The following is a 21,909-nucleotide window of genomic DNA, read 5'->3' as shown; positions in this document are numbered from 1 at the left end:
CATGAAAAAAAAAACAGGTAGATCCCTTTTTTCTGTGACATCAGTAATAAACATTTTGCACATCAAAAATCATCGTACAGAAGACCGAGACAGCCAGACCGGTTGGGAATGATCACGTTGTGACATTATACACTTTCCTTTTACGGCAGCATCAATGTTTTTCTACTTCAGTCTGCCTTGTCTGTGTACGTACATTTTTTTCTTGCTACGGCGGCTCATTCTTATATGAAGTAGCAGCACACTCTAGTGTCCAAAGAATACTACTACAGAAAAGTAATCTGGGCAGTTTGTTTCAGGAGCTGCTGCTTGAAAAAAGGTTTTAACTGAACAAGGTCAGATCATGAATTGGCACTTAACGAGAGGAGTGGTGGGGCCCAATTTATTGTCTATTTCCGTCTTTCTTTTCACTACCACTCGAAAGAAAAAGGACACACAAGGAAGGCGGAGGGTTAAATACAGAACAAGGCCCTGAGGATCACGATGCAATATTTCAGAAAACACATCAACATTTTAGAAAAGACAACAACATTTTATATATATATATAAAAAAAAAAAAAAGTTTTGAATGAACTACTCAACATGTCAGAATAACTTTTCAGAAAACACAACAATACTTCAGATAATGGGAAAGCTGCAACAACAACAACTGTGATGTTTGCGACTGGGCAGAACCCAAGTCCCCGCGACAGCTGAGTGCCATTTTCTGTTCTTATTCTCATCAGGTCAACACATCACCACTGAGAGGTAGAATTCAGATGTGTCACTCATAAACTTAACGTGTGCAGGCTAAGATGAAGATATTTTATGTTTAACTCCAAAGTTTTTTTTTTATTGTTTTGGGAAGTTAAAATATACAAACATATTTATTGATGTAAAATAAGTTATGGTACACTTCAAAACATTTAATTCTTTTATATGATTATTGTTGTGAATATTACAGTCATTATTATGATTACCATTGTGTGTTAATGCCTCTGAACAGCGTTAATCTTAATGTTCTCAGCTCAGTCTGACATGCCTGTAATGATTATTTACACATGCTTTCGGAGATGATTGGGGATATAATTGCTCAATAATAAATCAAGCAGTGCATCAGTAATGTGATTTATTTCTGCAATGCCCTTCAACCAAACTGACCTGATGCGTACAAGACAGTCAGGATGTTCATTTGCATGGGCTGTATGCTGTGTAAATAAATAAATGAAATAACAAGCGTGTGTGCCAGGACTGAAATCAACATGAAAACAGAAGGTGCCAACGAAATATTGCGACTTCTAAGAAGTTGTTGAAAGACAGTGTGAGTTCCGTGACTGTTTGTTTGAAAGGAAAAGGCCCCGGGAGGAGTAAACCCGACTTTGATGTTGTCACTTCTGAGGATCTAGTTACATCATTCTAACGCATTCGCGGCTCACCGGCATATCTACCTGTCAGTCAGTTAAATCCTCCATTTCTTCTGCTTTCACCTGCAATTCTACTCAGTTGTGATGCCTCGGCCCCGGGGCTGCCAAGGTGTGTTATAGCTTGCTCAACGACATGATACTGCAAGAATCTGTTGTTCACACCAGTCCTCGTCTTACTGCATTATGTAGCTGTGCTTCATCTTTTGATACTCAAATTTGGAATAATGCAGAAACCGTCTGTTTGTGCTGTCCGTCGTTCCACTGAAGATAAATGTCTTCAGGTTTTAAAATGTTCATTTGTGACGCACAATTTTTCCCCCATTTGCCGGACTAATAAAGGAATTTTTTTTATACGGATAAATTTGTATAAAAGATTCTGGCACTTCACGAGTTGTGTGCAGCTCTCTTAGGCTGGTTCACTTCATCCGTCCTTGGAGTAATTATCCTTCAGTCTTCATGGGTGCAAAATATGCAAAAAAAATGTGGGGGAAAAATGGAAACAGTATCCACCAAGCAATCACTATGACCACATGCTGTGAAAATTACAGCCATGTGTTGTATCTGTGTGTAAATCATGACAAGGCAAGGGTGTTTTTCTTAAATGGATTCATACACAGCCATTTAGATAGAAGAAGGAGAAATTGGAGAAGTACCCAAAAGTTATATTTGAGTAAAAGTAAAGAAATTGTGTTGAAATATTCCTTGGATAAAGCATAGACACAGGAAGTATGGGGTCCATATGATATAAAAACATTCTTTGATCATGAAGCCCAGTGATTCTCTGGTTCATCAGTCAACTTTATGAACGACACTGCAGACTGGAGTCTCAGCGACAAACAGGCAGATCAGCACTAAGTATGCTCAATGTAGGTCCAAACGAAAATCGGAAAAATTGTTGTAGACAGCGTTTCACACAGTTTGAGATTCACCTAGTTCAGCAACTCACCAACTTTTGAGATTTTAAAATAGAGTCTGAGGAGTTTCTCACCCTCTTCATCTCCTTGCAGTGGCTGTGGCTGCTTCGACCTGTAGCGTGTTGGTGGCCACCTTTGCTGTCTGCTGCGGAGAAAAACATTCTTGTCTGTCAAATTAGTACATAATCATCACATCATTTCCTATGACGTCATTGAAGACCGACTTCTCCGCACACCCAACGGTGACTGTCTTTCAGTGAAAGTCACTCCTACAATGAGTATCGGACATTAAATGTGTTTAATTCTCTAAATTAATTGTCTGGCAATAAATGTACTTACGTATGAAAAGTGCGAGTAAAACTGTTCATATATCTATTCATGTACGGGTACAGGTGGACCAATTATCGGCTCGGCCAATTATCCCACATTTTTCTGATAATCGGAAGTGGTGTTTTTCTATCCGACTGCTGTTAAATTCATTTCAAAATGTGTTACTTTGGCTCTGATGCAGCATGCAATCAGCAAAGCAACTAGTAAGTAAAGTTACAAAATAGATGCAGTAGAGTAAAGGTACAAAAAGCCAGGATTACTTCTTCGAAATGTAGTGGAGGGGAAGTATAAAGTAGCAGAAAATGGAAATACTCAAGCCAAGTAGAAGCACCTCAAAACTGTACATAACAAATGCAAGTTCTGTCTTTCAGTAAATGTGCTTAGTTACATTCCATCACTGGATGCATGCGCTTAACAAAAATCCAAACATATCTCAGCTACGTCATACGACATATTTTGTTTATTATGTCAGAATTTATTCTATATATCGTGAGATTTCTAAATTCCAAAGATGAGTACAGCAATTTTACGTTTTTTTGTAAATTTTGATGGGGATTTCTTAATGTTTTTCAAATAAACATACTAGTTGGATGATTATTAATATGTCTTTCCTCCATTTACAGAAAGTGTGCAAAAGAGGCACTGAACCAGTAGAGATTAAAGCAAAGAAGATCCATTTGAAATATTTCCAATAACATGACTGATACAAATCACATAATGGTTTGGACATATTATCATCAAGGAAATTCCAATTTCAATATTATGGCATATAAACCTGACATATGCAAACCCTAAAAGATGCCAGATGTATAAGCAAAAGCCGGCCACATGTGTGGTATGTCGTGTGAGGCATGATGCATTGTTTGCCCATTGCAAACCCGCTGCTACTTTTTTGTCTTACACTAAATGGGCTCTTTACATGCTTTTCACTCGTTCAAGTTTCTTAAATAGCAGCCCGAGTCTAGCCACAGAATCCCTCCGAAGAGAAGACGTTTAATCTCTACCACCGGCTGGAAGTTTAAATGAGCTGTGGGGCACAGGAGAAGACAGCCAACTCTCCCCTTCACAGGCCTAATAGTCTCCGCCATCAGCAGCACTTCATATACAACCGCTGGCTGGCAGATTAGAAGGAAGGCTCGCCGCAAACACAGACGGATGCACGCACAATTGTGCAAATGGATTTCAAGTTGTGCACATGTGCCTCTATTCAAAGAATATCAAGGAAATGCATTAATTGTATTTTATTCAAACACATTCACACGCATTGAGCCTCTAATGGCGAGGAAGCATCTGCCCACATACACACACGCGCATTCACTTCCTCTGAGTTGACTGCAGCCTGGGTCACACCCCAGTCACTTTCTTCAAAATTGATATCACGTTTCCAAGGTCTCCTTTTTCTCAAAGAGTTTTCTGGTTACTTCATACACACCCGTCCATCATCTATCTATCTATAGCAGAAAGTTGAGGACATAGGATACAAAAAATAAACTTCAACTTCAAAGAGCAACATCCAAAATGATGTGTAGTAAAAGCAGTCTTTTAAAAAAAAAAAAAAAAAACATCCTGGACTTGAACACTCACTGGTTATGTGTTGGTGCAAAGCAATCAAACTGTGTTTACCGATAAATCAATGGTTATACAAAGTGTTCCCAAACCCATGCAGTGATATCCTTTATGCAATCAGGTGTTTGACAACGTGGTGGCTCCTCCCATCCTGGCTCGTAAATGACTGAGCCTATGGGGGATCGCTCCTTCATTCCCTAATCACGATACTATCACCTGTTACCAATAAACCTGTTTACCAGTAGAATGTTTTTCCGAAGGCAAACAGGTGTTATGAAGGTATTCCCACAATTTTTAAGTCTTTTGTTGTTCCTGTTCCGACTTGTCTGAAATGTATTGCTGGCATCAAATTCACAATAGGTATTTACTTACAAAACTCAACGAAGGTGGAGGTAAAAACATAAAAACATATTGTCTTTGTACTGTATTCAATTGAGTATATGTCAGCAAATTAACACACTCATGTTTCACTCTTAACCAAAACATAAACAGGCTTTTATTAACATTTTAACAAGTTGCCTTTTTTATGCACACAAATCTATGTCAGTGAGCGTGGTTAGAGCACAGGTGAGCCTCTGGCAGATCACAATAAACACACTCTCTAAAACGTTTAGTTTCATCGCACAACACAATGCCACAGATGTAGCTCGTTTTCAGGGAGTGTGGAGTTGGCTCGCTGTCTCCAGGAATGTTCACCAGAGCTGTTTCACTACCATAAGCTGTCTCTATTGCCGTTTCCAAGAATTTGGCAGTACATCCAACCAGCACCACAACCACACACCACCTGCAACCTGCCAGCACAGCACATCTATATCCAGCTCCCACACCTGCTAGGGCATCCGAGACCAGCCACCTGGAAAGCTTATGCAAAACTAAAGAAACTGTCAGAAAGCATATCAGGAGGCTCATCTGTATGCTTGTGGTCCCTGTTTTCTCTGTACCGGGCACATTGCAGACAATGTGTGTTTGCTGATATCAGTGTTTTGAATGGAGTGCCCCATGGCGGCTCAGGGTTTACGGTATGGGCAGCCAGAAATACGCACAGCAAACACAGGTGTGTTTTAGTGATGCCAGTTTGAATGCAAAATGCATTGACATACAGTGAGAAGACCCTGAGGCTCAGTGTTGTGCCATTCATCCGCTGCCATCACCTCATGTTGCAGCATGATCATGTGCAGCCCATGTTGCAAGCATCTGTACACATTTCCCGGAAACCTAAATTATTCCAGTTGTGACATGTGTGGCATTGTGTGTGTGATAAAATGGCTTTTAAATTATTGTGATCATCCCGGGGCATGCAACTATCAATATTAATACACCAACAAGGGTATATATAGTCATTTCGGGGCCCAAGGCAAACCCAGTCATTGGGGCCCTTCACATCCCCGTACTGCACTGACAAAAGTTTTATTCTCACCTCAACACAAGGTCTTCAATGCGGGCAGCAGCAAGTAGGTTCAGCCTCAATATTGTTGTATCTTGTGTTACTACTTAGTTGAGCTGGATAAAGTCCTTAACACTAGGAGAGACAGAATTCCAATACTACTAGAATGGCTGCAAGTCACTTTGACCGCTAGATTTTAAACTCTATAATCTCTGTATGTAAATACCCAACTGAGTGATGAATCCATTCATTGTGTCATGATATTTAAAAACAATAACGAAATAATACCAAAATGTACATTTTAACAAGTTTATTTATACATTTATCAATATTCATATCATTGCACATAGTAAACCGTAATTATTGCATGTATTTACACAAGATTTTAATAGAGAAAACTCAGAACAAGAAAATTAACTATTAAAAGTTAGGCTACTTATTTGATTATGAAACATTTTATTTTAACACTTAATATACAATAAAATTATCCATCCATCCATCCATCATCTGTACACATTATATGTACGCCGCTTAATCCTCTGCAGGGTCGCGGGGGGGCTGGAGCCTATCCCAGCTGACTTAGGGCGAAGGCAGGGGACACCCTGGACAGGTCGCCAGTCTATCGCAGGGCTACACATAGAGACGAACAACCACACTCTCATTCACACCTACGGACAATTTAGAATGATCAATTAACCTCAGTATGTTTTTGGACTGTGGGAGGAAGCCGGAGTACGCGGTGAAAACCCACGCTTGCACAGGGAGAACATACAAACTCCACACAGAAAGATCCCAGGCGTCCCAACCGGGACACGAACCGGCGATCTTCTAGCTGTGAGGCAGCAGTGCTAGCCACTGGGCCACTGTGCAGCCCCCAATAAAATTATTATTAATAATAATAATAATAATAATAATAATAATCGAAAAAGCTGGAAACGAGCTGATCTAAAACAAAAACAAAGAGCCGTTGTGATCACTGGTCAGTTACCACACACGGGCTTGTGGCATTTCAAGTGTCCGACGTTTGGTTTTGTTTGCAGCTCTTTCGGACCGGCACTGCCTCCGTGTCCGTGTCTGCCACTGCTGCTGCTGCCGCGGTGGTTGCTTCCGCTGCTGCCCACCTTGTGCCGACTGCCGCGGCTCCTTTCCCCTCCGTGTATTCTGCCTTCAGCTCCTCTGCCAGCTGCTGCAGGACTTTCCTCCGGGCTCTCCTGCTGCTGGTGCTCCTTGAATAAGATGCGGACATTGATCCCAGCCAGGTCGAGGAGGTTATAGATGACACTGGCCATCTTCGCGTACCGCCTTTGACGGACTCGCCCGCGCATCTGGTCCGGGACGTCCTCGTCATACTTCGTGCTGTTGTTGTAAATCACAGACTCTGGTTTTGCCTTCGCCCCGCTAAAGGTGCCCACACCTGTGTGCAGGGTGCTCAGGATGCAGACATTGTTCCTCAGCTTTCCCCAGTAGGCAGTCAGAGTCGCATCACCCCACTGTGTTGAACCGTTCGCTGTTTCACGGAGGGGAAATTCCCGTTTTTATTTGCCCATGGTGCCGACCAGGCTATATAATACAAACTAATTAACTTACAAGTAAATTTGCAAAGAAGCGCAGCTGGAGACCGCTAACAAAGTTGGAGACAAGAGAGACAATGAGAGCAGAAAACCCCACGAAATTATGTGCGGTCAATACGACCGCTTATGGCCGAAATAGATAAATCATATATTTTCTTTGTCTTTTGTGTAATTTATATAAAAACTATTCTAAACTCAAATACAGACAATTTTTGAAAAAGTCAGGTAAGTTAACAGCAGTACTGCATTTTCTCATTCAGCAAAGTTATTGCACATATAAACATATACATTTGGAAACGGTCAATGACCTTCTTGGCCGTTGTAGCGTAAAAATCCTTCTTGAGGATTATTATCTAACAAGTGAATCATCTCAAAGCTTTTACTGTAATTGATAAGAACACTTAAAAATATTTAATATAATTTAACATTTCGACTGCTTTAGTACTCACATTTTTGTGATGAAAAGCGTCACTCGTGTCCCCCTCCACTTCATCTCCTCCTCAGCTGACACTGGCAGCAGTGCTACTAACGAGAGTTTCTGGCTCTTGGTGTTGTCGAGTACCTACGGCTACATTCGGTGTCACTCGAAAAAAGGTTGACACCTTCGGTATTTCTGATTTTAAAAAAAACTGTTTGCTTTCCTCTCGCCTTCTCCTCTTCTCCGCTTCACTAGCGTAACTCTGCTTAATTTTTCTCGACTCAAAACCTCTCAAAACCGCGCCAACTAGTTTGTTTTGCTACCTTCTTCCTGAATCCACACTGTACATGTGCAGTAACATGGAATAGTCCATTGCATGAGAAGGGAGAGGGGGAGCAGTCAAAACAATCACGATAGATTAAGCGCGAATTAAGACTAAAACAATAGTAAGTGCTTTAAATCGAAGACAACTTTATTAATCATTTTTCAAGACATTATGAGTTTATGAGTTTGGGGGCCCCTGGAAATCCCGGGGCCCCAGGCAATTGCAGTGGACTGCCTAGTGGTAAGTCTGGTTTCAGGCTCACATTAAAAGTTTGACGTCAGACAAACTCCGTCCACTAATTTTGACTGGGTTTGAGCACCAAGCATCAATGACGTCAACACAAGGTCCTCCTCCCCTCGCCTGACACTTTGGCCCGTCAAGTGCAACATCTTTATCCAAGACGCTGTCAAACAGTCCAATTTTCTGAGTCCACTTTCATCCATCTCACTTTCCTGCAACCAGACATTAGCCTAAGGGCAGCCTTAAATCCAATCTGAATTAGCAGTTCTCCCATCCTGGAACTCTTTCATCTCAGTCCGATGGCGGTCCTGCAGGCGGATGGTCAAAAGAAGCAGTGGGCAGTCCACTGCTTTTGAGCCAAAACCTGTGCTTTCCTCTTCAAAGCTGTGGAATTCATTTCTGTCATAGGCAGTACATGCTGTAAAACTGAAAAAATAACAGATTAAAAACAGAAACGCAGTCAAATTTGCAGGAGCTGTTGACTGCTGCATCTGCCTGATACCGCCGCTGTTGCCATGTTCACATATTAACGCTTCTCCATGACTGGATGTGTAAATGAGCAAGTATTTTTCTCACAAGTTTGAAATGTTTGCCTAATGTCAACACTCAGGGACTCACAGACTTTGAGGCGCCTTATCACTCAGCACAGCACGGCTTAGGGTTGTCTTACAGATGTCTTACATTTCGAGCCTGTTCCTCCTATTTTTCACAAGTCTGCATTTTTGCCATGGATGTATTAAAACTAGATACTGAACACAAAGACTGCCTAATCGCTAATCAGCCAATTAGAATAGTGCACCTTGTGGAAATGCCAAAGAAGTTTGAAGCTGCTGGATTTAACTTCTGGGATATGCCCAGCAGGGTTCCCCCACTGGCCCCACCGCCAAGTTCCCGCTCAGCCCATAGACTTTACAACTAAAAATTGGCTTCAAAATTGTCATTCCAAGAAATCTGCTTTTCCTGGCTTGAGAAAAAGTTTTACGAATGGTTAAAACATTTTTATAATAGAGTCATAGTTGGCCCAGGTTACAGTTTGGGGTGTCTTGTCAACAGTTTTACAGGGAAAATACTGTTTATACTGTAAACACATAGCTCACTGGTGATTCATAGCCAGAACTGTGTGTGGTAGTTTGTCCTATGATGTGAGATAATCAATTCCAAATGTGCTTTCATCAGACTTAAACCGTCTTATCCAACAGCATCACTATTTTGTTTACTAACTGGGAGCGAACAAACGCTGCAATTTATCCAACTGCAGACAGTATGTGAGCCTCGGTTCACTGGCCACATGACTGTGATCAAGGCTTCGACCAAGTATTCGGCTTGTAAACTTTAATTCTTTGCTTTTAAGATAACACAAAACTGCTGCTGTGCGTGTGTGTGCGTGTGTGTCATATATCATTGCTGCTGTGGTAAATATCCAGTTCTAACTTTTATAGGCATTTCATCGCAATACATAACATATCTTTGTTTTTATCAGCGGTCTGGTCATGATGGATGTGATTGGAGAAGGATCTCACAACTCAAGTAGCTCCGAAATGGGAAAACTTAAAGGAAAAATAATAGGGTGAACTTTTTTTTATTTATTTGGTATCATCTGATGAATGGGTCACATGTGTTTTTTTAGTTTCGTGATTTCCTGTTTTATGTTGCACATACAGTATGTCATGTTTTCTTTTCCACTTCCTCTCTTTGTCTCTTTTCCCGCACCGTTTGTAGGTACACCTGTGTATTCAAGCCTGTGTTGTTCCCTCACTCTTTCTTGGTTCATTTCTGTTGTCATCCTGTATCACCAGCATCTGTTCCCTGCCCTGTTTGTTCCCTGTCTTCCCCTATGTGTTTCCCCAAGGCGTTTGTCATGTGTGTGTTTCTCTTTAGTTTATCAGGCTTTCCTGTCTTTTGTTGTTTGGAGTTTGGACTTTGGTATCCAGTTTTATTTTAATGAAGCGCACTTTTTCTTGATCTGCCTATCGGCCCCTGCATCTGCATTCAGGTCCTCACCATTTTGAAAGTTGTGCATTTATGTAAGGCTTTATCAAATGATTTAGTGTGTCAATTTAACCTTTTATTTGTGTTACACAGTTTCTCATACCACTGCAGACCTGATCAGGGGTGGAGGATGGGGAGGTGACAGCCACAATGTCTTCAAGGTAATACACAAGTTTCTAAATCTAGCTAAATTGCTGCATCGTGCTCCGGAATCTGCCACGAATGAAAGTCCTGCGTATTTGTGCCGGAGGGCTCCAAACTGCCGGAGCTGGGGCAGAGCAGATACGCAGTTAACACATAGACTGAAGTGAAACCTTTCAGCTCTACTAGCGTGGCAGATACGTAATACAGCGGACACGTATCTGGTGGAATCTAGGGTAATAGCTGTCACATAGTATTGTAAAGGATGATGAAGGACTGAGTGTGTTGCCTGTATTAAAATAGAGCTGGACAGTGATAAAGTTATACATTAAAAATCATATCAAAGCCATTTAGCATAAAATGCTGCAAGATTTTATACAATGTAATAAAAACCTGTGTGTGTGTGTGTGTGTGTGTGTGTGTGTGTGTGTGTGTGTGTGTTTGTCATCTAGTACTGTTGCCTTGTAAATGTCTGTCATTTCTTAGCATTCTATCCCAACATAATACAACAGACCTTCAACTTTGACAGACCTTCAACAGCTTGGTCATGGAAGAGACAGGATTGGAGAACGACCTTACAACAGCTCAAGCAGCTAAGAAATGGTAGAAGTTAAGAAAAAAGTACAGCGTGAACAATTTTCTGTACATAGTTTAATCTGCCCTCCGAAGAATCGCTACCTTAATGCTGAGGGGTATAAGTGTCCCTGGAATCCTGGGAGCAATAGTATTGATAGTTTCCCCCATGGCAAATTGGTTTCAGCAATCAACTGTATTTATATATTTGATTATATATATAAATATATTCAGTAATGAATGAGTTTAAAACACAGACAATGTACTTTCCACAAGTATGATTATCATCAGATTAAAGTGTGTTCATATCCTTATAAATGATGAAGGAAAATCCTCTGTTACCTGGGAATTCCGCTGGGTTCATGCGCGTCGCGGAACGGCTCCGGTACAGTTTTGCTCCATGCTCGTCACCCTGCAACCCCCAATGGCTCTATTTTGAGTGCAGCACGGCACAGCACTGCCGTATACAGCTGGAGTTGTGAGACCAAGCAGTTCCCAAGATGATTAAAGAATCACATGGGACAAGAGTTATATGTATGTGTCATACACTGAAGGATTGAAGAAGTGCTTGGATTTGTCTGTTTTTGAAGATTTTTGTGCTGGCACCAACACGGAGTGCACACACATAGGTATAAGTAAAAACCTATCAACTCCACTGCCATGACAGAGCAGAGAGGGACCCATCACGGATCTGGTGCAATTTAGGTGTTAGGTTTTGGAACTGGTGGGCCCAGAAGCAGAGAGTGAGGATTTGTGAAAATTGAAAAGGTTTATTTTAACAATAAAGGCCCATAGCTACAGAGGACAATGGAGCTGAAGGCTGAGCAGAGAGAGATGGCTGAGAAATCTGTATACGAGGCAAGCACAAACAGCGTCAAACTAAGACATCTTCACATGAAGTTGAGACCAGGGTTCTGTAGTGACTGTTGACAAATTTAAAGCTCAGGTGCATGTCTTTGCCTCAGTGGCAAACCACGCCACAAGCACACACAGGGAAGGAGCAGGTGAGGGAACATAAGGGGGCAAACAGGTAGGAAAAGAAAAAGGTTCTCTAATAAATATTAAATATAGCTACTTCTGATCAACCCACAACAATAGAGCTCTGTAGGGATGACGTATTTTTTAAGGCTAACCCAGTGGTTTGCATCGCCCTGGTTCTGTCCTCATGAGGTCTATCTTATTTTTTTATTCTATTTTTGATAATTGCAGAAAATAAGCTCTGTGGCAAACGTGTATGAACAAAAGTGTATGTTACTTGTTCTGTTCAGCAAGATTATCTCTTAACACCACTTTCAGGATTGTTTTAAGCCTTGATAAAATCATCACAAGCTAAGGTGTTAAACTACACTGCGGTCGCATGACGTCAACATCACCACCAACACCCGGTTTCCCTATACATGACTGGTGTCCATGGGTCCGTAAATTTACAAATAATGCCCCAAGAGTCAAATGCAAGAAAACGCACTTCTATACAGACGTAGAGAAACTACCTTTTTTCCATGACAGAAAGACTAATTCTGTCCCCTATGTGTGGAACATGAGGTTGGAGCACCAAAGGGAGAAGAACATGACATCCATGGCAAAAGTTACATCTTTTAACAAACTCTCAGATATTGCAGAGATTGCCACAGAAATAAATGGACTTACCTTTGACGCGCCTCCGCACACATAAGTATGTGGAAACGATCTTACGATGCTAAAGTTGACTTTTGAAGATAGACTAGTGAGTACGTGAGTCTCCGTGTATGGTGTGATGACATTGTATATCCTTGTACTCAGTCGTCCTTTAAACATTGTTTTGAGAAGCAATGGAATAGATGCAAGCGATGACAAGACCATGGTATCTAACATTAGCAACAAAGAAAATCTTACAATCTTACACATTTAAGCAGAAAGGCAACAAAATATGACAGTACTGACCAACATCGACACTAACGTTAGCTACACAGACATCCAACTAGCTTAATGTTAGTTAGCTGAACAAGCCAAACTATAAATACTACTTCTGCCACAAAATATTTTTGAGTGGAGGTAAAGTAAGCAAGTAACTCACAAATATGCGGCAGATGAGACACAGGTGAATACTGGGATTAAGTTTCACTTGTAGCCTTTATTCACAAATTTTCTAATAAGTGCTCTATTAGCTACAATAACAGCTGTGTAAATTGAATTTTGCAGCATGTTAGGCAGAATAAACAGAAAAACACAATCTGTAGTGGTATGCAGTTGCTGTGCCCCCGGTAAGTGTTTATATTACTGGAAGCAACATGTATGTGGGTTCCTGTAGTATTACATGTGCAGCGTAAGTTACAGTGTTAATCTAGGCATGTTAAAAGAGAGCCACATAACCCTAAGCTTTAAAACTTGCTTCAGGTATGCATGTATTTGGGGTCTAATTTGTTAATATTTCCTGAATCAATTTTCCACCATAGACAATAGATTCCTAACAATCAAGTCCCTTTTGGTTCCCTTGGTACTACATTCCCTTACATCAAACTAGCCACCATCCTCTCCGAGTGGGACTTAATGCACATTCAGCACTACTGGCCACTGTAAACGCCAATCAGTATCAATGAAAGGTGGGGCCCAGCTCAACTTGACTTGGCAGCGTGGGGGTGGACATGTATGGACACCTAAATGTGACTGAACACAGCCTCCAAGACAAATTGAGGTCAGTTTTAAGACGGCGACACAGTTCAGCAGTCACCAATGAAGATATCACTCCGAGGACAGCAAGACACAGCAGGCAGGGACACAGGACTTTAGCTGAAGTGGTTATATATCAACCTACAGTAAGAGACGACACAAACATGGATTATTCTTTAATCCCAAAAATAAGAGATTTTAAAACACACTGGCATATACTGTAAAATTACCATAACCTACACTTCTTTTACTGTACTATACTGTAAGTATAATGTGGTAATATACTGAAAATGTGGTAATATACTGTTAAATAAATTATGGTAGATGCACTAGAGGTAAGATCGGGCCTAAAAAATCCAGCCCGACCCGACCCAGGCCCGCAGGCATTAAAGCCCGACCCAGCCCGAGCCCGACCAATTAACTTGATTTGCAGGCCCGAGCCCGAAGCAAACCCGAAATTTCAATTTATCCCATAGTATTTTACGTTCACGAAATGTCCGCAAAGCCGTGCGCAAAGCGTGCTCTTGCTCTGCGCCTCCTGTTAAGTAGTAGTTATATAGCAAATACCTTACAGCGCCGCCTTCTCTGTTTTATCCAAATTATTTATTTACAACAAGTATTCCTTAGTTTAGTATCCACACATCGTTTTAGTATACATTTTTATAAACATATATTTATTTAAAAAAAAGTCAGCGAGAGAGAAGCCCGAGCCCGACCCGACCCGAACGTAATGATTGACATTTTAGGCCCGACCCGACCCGAATTTCGGGCCGGGTCGGGCTCGGGCTCGGGCTAAAGATCTTACCTCTAAGATGCACTGTAAAATTGCCATAACCTAGTTATCCTACCATCATGTACTGTAATCCAAAAAAACGGTATTATACTGTTAAATTTCGGTAGATGCGCTGTAAAATAACCACAGCATCCACCGTTATTCTACAGTCATATACTGTAATCCAAACATATAATGTTACAATAAATAACAGTATTTGCATTGTAAAATAACAGTAAAATACTGGCGTCCCTGCTGCAAGTATTTTACTGTTTTTATAGTGAAATTCTTTACAGTGAAGTCCAACAAATAACTTTTCTAAAATTGCACCTTTTCCTGTTTTTTAGATTTCACAATTTTGCTAACAAGTGTAGCAACTCTTCTTAACCCTTTACCTGTAACCCTGACCCCATGTCTAACATCTGTCATGGCCTATTTGAAGGCATCATAACTGCACCACACTCTACAACTAATACTTACAGACTGGCTGTTTTCCATCACACTTATGAGGGGAAAAAAAGCATTTTTAATGTTACTAATGTCGAACCCCCTGAAATAATATGTTGTTTTTTTTCTGGATTCCATATCAGATTTTAGCTTAAGAAATTCAAACATTTTTGACATTCAGTATACTGTGTGTGCATTTACAGTCACATAGCTACATTGGCCCAACAATTGTCCACATTCACTTCCATTTTTCCCTTAACACACAGCTTGTTTCTCAATTTTCTCATTTCCCACAATGACTCAAATATGAAGAAATTCTTTTGCCTGCTAAATGTGACATTGCAAGTCATTTGTCTACATTTATATAACATATGAGGTCAACAACTAATTGCAGTACCACAAAACTGTACTGTATCTCTCTAAAAACTACTTCAGGTGAAAGAGGTAAAAATTATTTTTAGTTTTTCCTGTCAAGAAATTCTTGCACATGGCTATTACATCATTTTCTGTATCATACAAAACAATATGTTTATATAAGACCAGATCTGGCCCAATTCTCCACTCAGTTTTCTCCCGAGTGTATTTAGGAAGCCTCAAAACAGATGTACACTGAGGCTTACCGAGGCTGGGCTTTTATCTACAGCGTGTTTCATCCCGTTTATGAGCCTCAGAGTAACTGCCCCGGGATTCAGGGCTGTTCCTGGACATACCAAAGACTCAAATGCGGCAAAGGAAATACCTAATTCATAATTTCTGGATTTGACAGAGTCATAATTTGTGCATTTGAAGATGTCAGAGTTGAAGCTGCTTTGACCTCACCGAAGTGAGACATGATGGCCCACAGGCCCCCGGGGTCTGTGGATGTGGCCATGGCTGGAGCAGACCACACCACATGATTCCCATACTCATTACCGCAGCTCCGTAGGTGGCTGGCAGTCTGCGTCTGTGCTGGAGTCTATGTCAGTGTCTCCGGACTTATCTTTGTGTTCTGAAGGCTCATATACTGCATATACCATCCAACGTGACTGTGTGATATGAAGGTTTATATTAGCCACCAGGTTTGAGGGTTTAGTTCCATCCCCAGACACATAACATGATCAGTCTTTGTATTTACTGACATGAATATTTAGTAATCCAGATTTTACTTATTCATGTGTCATAAACCCTCAAAGCTTATATATATATATATATATATATATATATATATATATATATATATATATATATATATATATATATATGAAGGATCATTAAATGCTGGAGCACAACAGCTAACCTCCCCTTTGTCCACAAAAAATAACATTTCATGTAATTATGCAAATTTCAAATTATGTGAAAATAGAGAGAATAAAGTGATTACAAGATTTCACACAGATGCATCTTCACATAAATACAGACTAACGTGGAGAGCGGCACTCAAAAGTATGTGTGAAGTCACATCCGTTGGACTGTCACGGCAAATCTGACCTGAGTCCTATCTTGGTCTCATCACTCCGAAGTATAGAGTCCCAGTAGTCTTCATCTTTGTCAGCATGGGCCTTGGCAAACTTTAGGAGGGCTTTTTTGTGCCTGGGCTTTAGGAGAGGCTTCCGTCGGGGACGGCACCCATGCATGCCATTCCTCTGCAGTGTACGCCGTATTGTGTCACGGGAAATAGTCACCCCAGTTTGGCTTTCTACTTCCTTGGATAACTGCAGTGAAAATGCATGCCGATTTCCTTCGACCCTTCTCATCAGAAGACGCTCCTGTCGAGGTGTTAAGTTCGTTGACGACCTGGACGTCTCTGTGAGATGGTTGCAGTTCCATCTTTTTTAAGTTTTTGTACCACTTTTGCTACAGTATTCTGACTGATAAGTAAAGCTTTGCTGATCTTCTTGTAGCCTTCACCTTTGTGGTGTAAAGAAATTATTTTCTTTTGCAGGTCTTGAGACATTTCTCTTCCATGTGGTGCCATTGCTAACAACATGAAATGGGAAGAGGTTTTCTACACGCTTTTTATAGTCAACTGTTTGCTGGACACCTGTGTAATGAATAATTAGACTAACCTGTGGTTGATTATTGTTAAATTAGACATTTGTAGTCTAAAATTTAGCCTTGCTCCAGAGACATTCAGTGGGGTGTACTCATTTTTGTATCACCCTAATTTGAGTAAAACTGAAAAGTTTGTTCTCTAAGTAAGATTATTAACCTTACTTTCATGTTAAAAGTTAAACAGATGGTATATAAAATTTAGTCTTGTCAACATTTTGGAAATTGTTTCTGTGTGCATTGAGATATTGTTTAAAATATTACTTTTCGAAGGGGGTGTACTCATTTACACTGAGCACTGTAAGTGCAATGATTTAAGTGCTAAGGGTAAGAACTGTGTTGTATTTTGTGGCCTTGAATTATCTGGACACTGTGCTGCCATTTAGGCCAGGACCCATCAAACTATACCACTTATATAATTCAACTTTTAATCTTACAGTTCTTTTCTTCTTTTTTTACACTGAGTAAACATTTTTCTTCAATGGGTAGTCATGTCAACAGTGAACTGTAACAGAAGTACCACTAGAGAGCAGCAGAGGACATGATATGTAGTATAACATGCAGCCACACATGCACGTCCTTCACTTTAACTGACTGGCCAATATGTCAACATGAACTAGATCCAGATGTGCTGTGATTCTATTAATTCTAATGACTTATGATCTACAATATTCCAACATTTGGACCAACAATAGATCATTCCTATCATGAATAATTCAACATTTTTGGATATTTTTTGTACTATCACTGTCATTTTTGTTTTTCTGCAAACATTGCCATGAATAACTCTGTTCCTCTAAGTCCAGTAAACTTGACCACGTACGACTGCACAGCTCCACCAAAACCTGATGGGGGAGGAGGACGGCTGTGAGGTAGCCCAGGGAAACAGGTTGGAGGTGGAGGCTGGTGGGGGGGTGGGGGGGTCATCAGGAAGTTGGAATGTGGGTCCTTGTGTGTGATGTGATTGTTAGCAGAAACGTGTCAGCCCCGAGCCCACCGCCACCAACCCACCACCACCACCACCACCAACCCAGAGCCCACAGCCCGGCTCAGGTTGTGAAAGCAGAATATGTGTGTGTGTGTGCCTGTGTGTGTGTGTGTTCATCTGCGTACACACGATATACCTTTGAGGCCCAGATACCTTATCATTGCCTTTTCTAGTGGAACAAGGGTAAACTCGCTCACGAGGTCGGCATCGGAGGAGCTGGCTGAGGGGGTTGGGGTGGGGGGCCGACCACAGGCCCATGTGTGGCCATGCAGGGTGAAACCATACTGGATTAGAAGGGTGTTTACAGCTCTTTATATAGAGAAACTGAAAGACAGGGGAGGATGGTGGTGGCTGAACGGGAGTGTTTGTTCACCTCCACCAGCATCAATCAACGTACGCCACCTCCGAGTCGTTAAAGTAACCTCACATGCATTGCTTTTGCTGTCACAATGCTCAGTTTTGTGCCCTTCAGGAGTCATGTAACTCTGCCGGTTAAGACAGGAGCTATATGCCAGATTAAATGCTCTGGCAGTTTGAGTTTATTTTAGATCAGCTGGCCGGACATTAAAGGTGCAGTCTGTACATGAGAATTCAGCCTCTGCTATCTCTCGAGTAGCATCTGTCCTCCCCATCTGACAGTGGAATGTTTGCTGGATATACAAACAGCCGAGTGCTGACTATTCATAAGCAACAGAACTTTATCCGCAACCAGAATGAGTCATAATATTCCTTTGTTTACCTTTTCAGAAATTGGTCATAAAATCCTCTCCGTGCTTGTGTTAGACCCATTAATACTGGGGAGTGCAAATGAAAACACACTGCACACAGGAATGACTATATTTACACATCTTTGAAATGAAGAGATTCCAGTCTCATACTTGAGGGGGACTCCTCAGTGCCACCTGGAAAAGATCTAACCCCACCAAAAAAAAAAAAAAAAAAAATGCAATTCTGCAGCTTTTGTTTTCCTTCTCTCCTTCTTCCCTCTTCCCTCTTCCCTCTTTCCTCTGGCTCGGCTCCTGAGAGCCGAAAACTGCGGATGGGTTTTCAGCCGCAAACCTCACAGCTGGTCTTTCGAGCGGAGCATCTGGGCAGGCTCCCCTCCCCTGATCCAGGAGTCCTGGCTGCACCGGTGGTTAGCCACACCAGCGCTTTCACCTGCCCGTCTGCTCAAGTCTCAGCAGACTTTAAGCGGCTTCTAAACAAGCGGTAACATCAGACCACACACTCAATAGTGCTGGACAGCCAGGAGGTAGGGAGGATGTGTTTAACCCCTGCGTGTGTGTGTGTGTGTGTGTGTGTGTGTGTGTGTGTGTGTGTGTTTTTCCAGCATGCAGTTCACACAAACACCAGTTGTTTTTCTCATAGCCCTGCAGCTTTATCACCTTTTTTCAAAAACTACATGTGTCTCAAAGTTTTGACACCTGAGTGGGGATTTGTAGTTGTTTAACAGGAGCTGTTCCTGCCACACAGTGTGTCTGGTCACTGGCAGTATGCCTGTTTTTTGAAGGTATAACAGGAACAGGCTTGAGACATCCAGCAGTTTGATCTGAATGCTGCAGATTTACAGTCTATGTTAGAAGCAGCGGTGAGGCCGTTTAGATGCCACCGGTCAGCATACTGTAGCTCGCTGACTTTTGTGGTTGATGCATTGTATGTCTTCCAGGCTGTATTTAGATTTTATGTCTCAGGGTAAATACTAATTGGCCGGCACAGTCACGCAAGACGTCGAGATTTTTTTTTTTTTTTAGAAGTGAGGACAGGTTTTATGTACTTAACAGTATTCATAAACTGGCTCTTTAAAGGGCTCGCTGTATTCTGCCTCAGTGTGGAGAAAAACTGTCCTCTGTCCTTCTTTTTCATCAGTTACATAATTGTTGCTTTACAACACACTAAAAGTTCTTTTTACATAATGATTTGGTCCTGCTGAACTTCAGCGGCAGTAGACTTTTTTACGCCCCCTCAGCTTTTTCTTTCAAGTGATAAAAACTACATTTCTGTTGTCTGCAGTTTAATTTATATTTTTAATTGTTTAGAGTTTGTGAAGGAGCTGCACATGTCCGGCATGTGTTGTGTTATCTGGAGTGAAGATGTTATAATGTGAATTGAATGCCTGGAGTTTATAATGCTATTTACCACATAACACGTGGACCTCTGCGGCTTTGCAGGGCCATTAATGTGTCTTCTATTTCTTTGATTAAATTTTCATTCCGGTTTTACTTCATAGTGCCAGTTTATTTACATTTTTATAGTTTTATGAGGAGCATTACATCTCATGTGTTTAGGTAGGTTTATAAAATATAATTAATATAATCACATGATCTCACAATGAAGCATTTTACCAAAGTTGTTTGTGACGTGCATGACACTTTTTACGTGACTTTAAAATGAATGCAACCAAAAATCTACTCTTTTTTATTTCAATGTATTTAACTTTCACTTGAATACTTCATTAGAATTATTTTGCGTAATACTGAACGTGCCACGTTAAATGTTCGTGTCGCAGCTGGACTTTAACAAATCCTTAACAAGTCCGATTTAATTCCACTATTTGTGTTAATTAACCACTCATTCTTCTTGTTCTTTCATGTGTGTGTGTACATATATATATATATATATATATATATATATATATATATATATATATATATATATATATATTAGAAAACAGTAGCTCACACGAATTAATCTCGGTTTATTATTTATGTTATTTTTTTATTATATTTATGAATCATCATTTACCTGTTCGGACAGAATTTATTTACCATACCTGAGGCTCATTTCGACAAACGCACAAGTGATGAGACCACGTTTAATATTTCATACCTCGATAACTGTGTCCATTTGTTTTTTTTTTTCCAGTGTCCAAAATTGCCGCATGTACGGATTTAATAATTAAATGTTTAAGGTTTTTTTATTATTATTCTAACCTGGATGTAATGGCTGTGACGCACCGTTAACGCGCCTCTTGTTGGCGGCTGCGAGTTCATTACAGCGGGTGAAGTTTTGGTCCACGTCATCTGTTTGTGAGCTCTTGCCTTTAACTGTTTGAAATGATCAAAACATTTGGGGCTTGTTGAACCGTTTTTTTTTTTTTCCTCCTTCCTCCTTTGCTTTCTCATTAGGCCTGCTATTCATTTCCACGTGGTCCGATCCTTTTAAATAATGAGTTTCACTGTTGAGCTCTAATCAGTTCCTTTTATGGAAGACAGCTTTTTATTTTCTCCTCTTTTTTTCGTCGGCTATGTGGCTGTTTGGATATTTTTCCACCTAAAAGCTTTGATGAATACATTTCCTGATGACTTTTAGTGTCGATTAGTAGGAAACCAAAGAAATACGACGAAGGTTCAGGATGTGAGGCACAAACTTGCTGGGACTTGTTGGTTTGAGTAGAAATCAATTTTCTAGCACCGGACTGGATTTTAACTTGACATTATATTGATCTGAAAGCGTCTCAGAAAAGGTTTACTTTGGTGAGATTAATATCTCATTCCGGCACTAAAATAGTTTTGACTGTTTTTAATTGTTGCGCAATACAAACTCTGAATCTGACTGATTCTCTTTTTTTTCTCTCTTTTATACAAACTTACTTTTTCCTTTTTATTATTTTCAATTAACAGCAAGATTTATGTAACTATTAGGTATTATCCTACAATAACACAGAAATGTAGGACAAATTAGAGCTCCGATAATCACACGTGTTCACTGATCTTGGGCCAGTTTTTAAGGCCCAGACGCTCATATATGAAAACAACCTCAGTCCGGTGCAGGAGTTCTCTGTAGTCTTGTCCAACTTCTGCAAAGTCTGCGCTCATTTGTGTTGGTACAGTAATGGAGAGGCGCGCACTCGGAAGTTGGTTTGCAGCTGCGCGTTTGTTCGTGACCGTGCGCGCGCGCGTGTGTGTCTGTGTGTGTGTGTGTGTGTGTGTGTGTGTGTGTGAGGGAGAGAGTGAGAGAGAGAGAGTTAGAGAGAGAGATTTGTTAGGTCTTCATACCTCAGCAAACTTTTCAAATATATTACGAGACTGATTTCAGAGCCTCGGTTAGCTTCGTTTTCTTTCGGCCCCTTCAGTAGACCACATCCGTTTTTATTCTTAATGATGGCAAAAAGTGCAGGTTTGCAAAAAAGTTTGCTATCAAGTAAAGTTTGGCTTCAAACGGAATTGACTGTTTTTGT

At 40.8% G+C, this 21,909-nt stretch overlaps 1 protein-coding gene across 1 annotated transcript in view; it reads left to right on the top strand.

Moving 5' to 3' along the window:
- The first annotated feature begins 18,847 nt into the window (after positions 1 to 18,847).
- tbx5a (T-box transcription factor 5a) overlaps positions 18,848 to 21,909 on the top strand; it is a 28,145-nt gene continuing 25,083 nt past the window's right edge. The window contains exon 1 of the mRNA XM_037118302.1: positions 18,848 to 18,984. The gene's annotated coding sequence lies outside the window, so the exon portion shown is untranslated. The remainder of the gene's footprint in view (positions 18,985 to 21,909) is intronic.

Source organism: Acanthopagrus latus, chromosome 12 (assembly GCF_904848185.1).
Source record: "Acanthopagrus latus isolate v.2019 chromosome 12, fAcaLat1.1, whole genome shotgun sequence".
NCBI lineage: Eukaryota > Metazoa > Chordata > Actinopteri > Spariformes > Sparidae > Acanthopagrus > Acanthopagrus latus.
The sequence above is the reverse complement of the archived record's forward strand: the minus strand, read 5'-3'. Positions and strand labels throughout refer to the sequence as shown.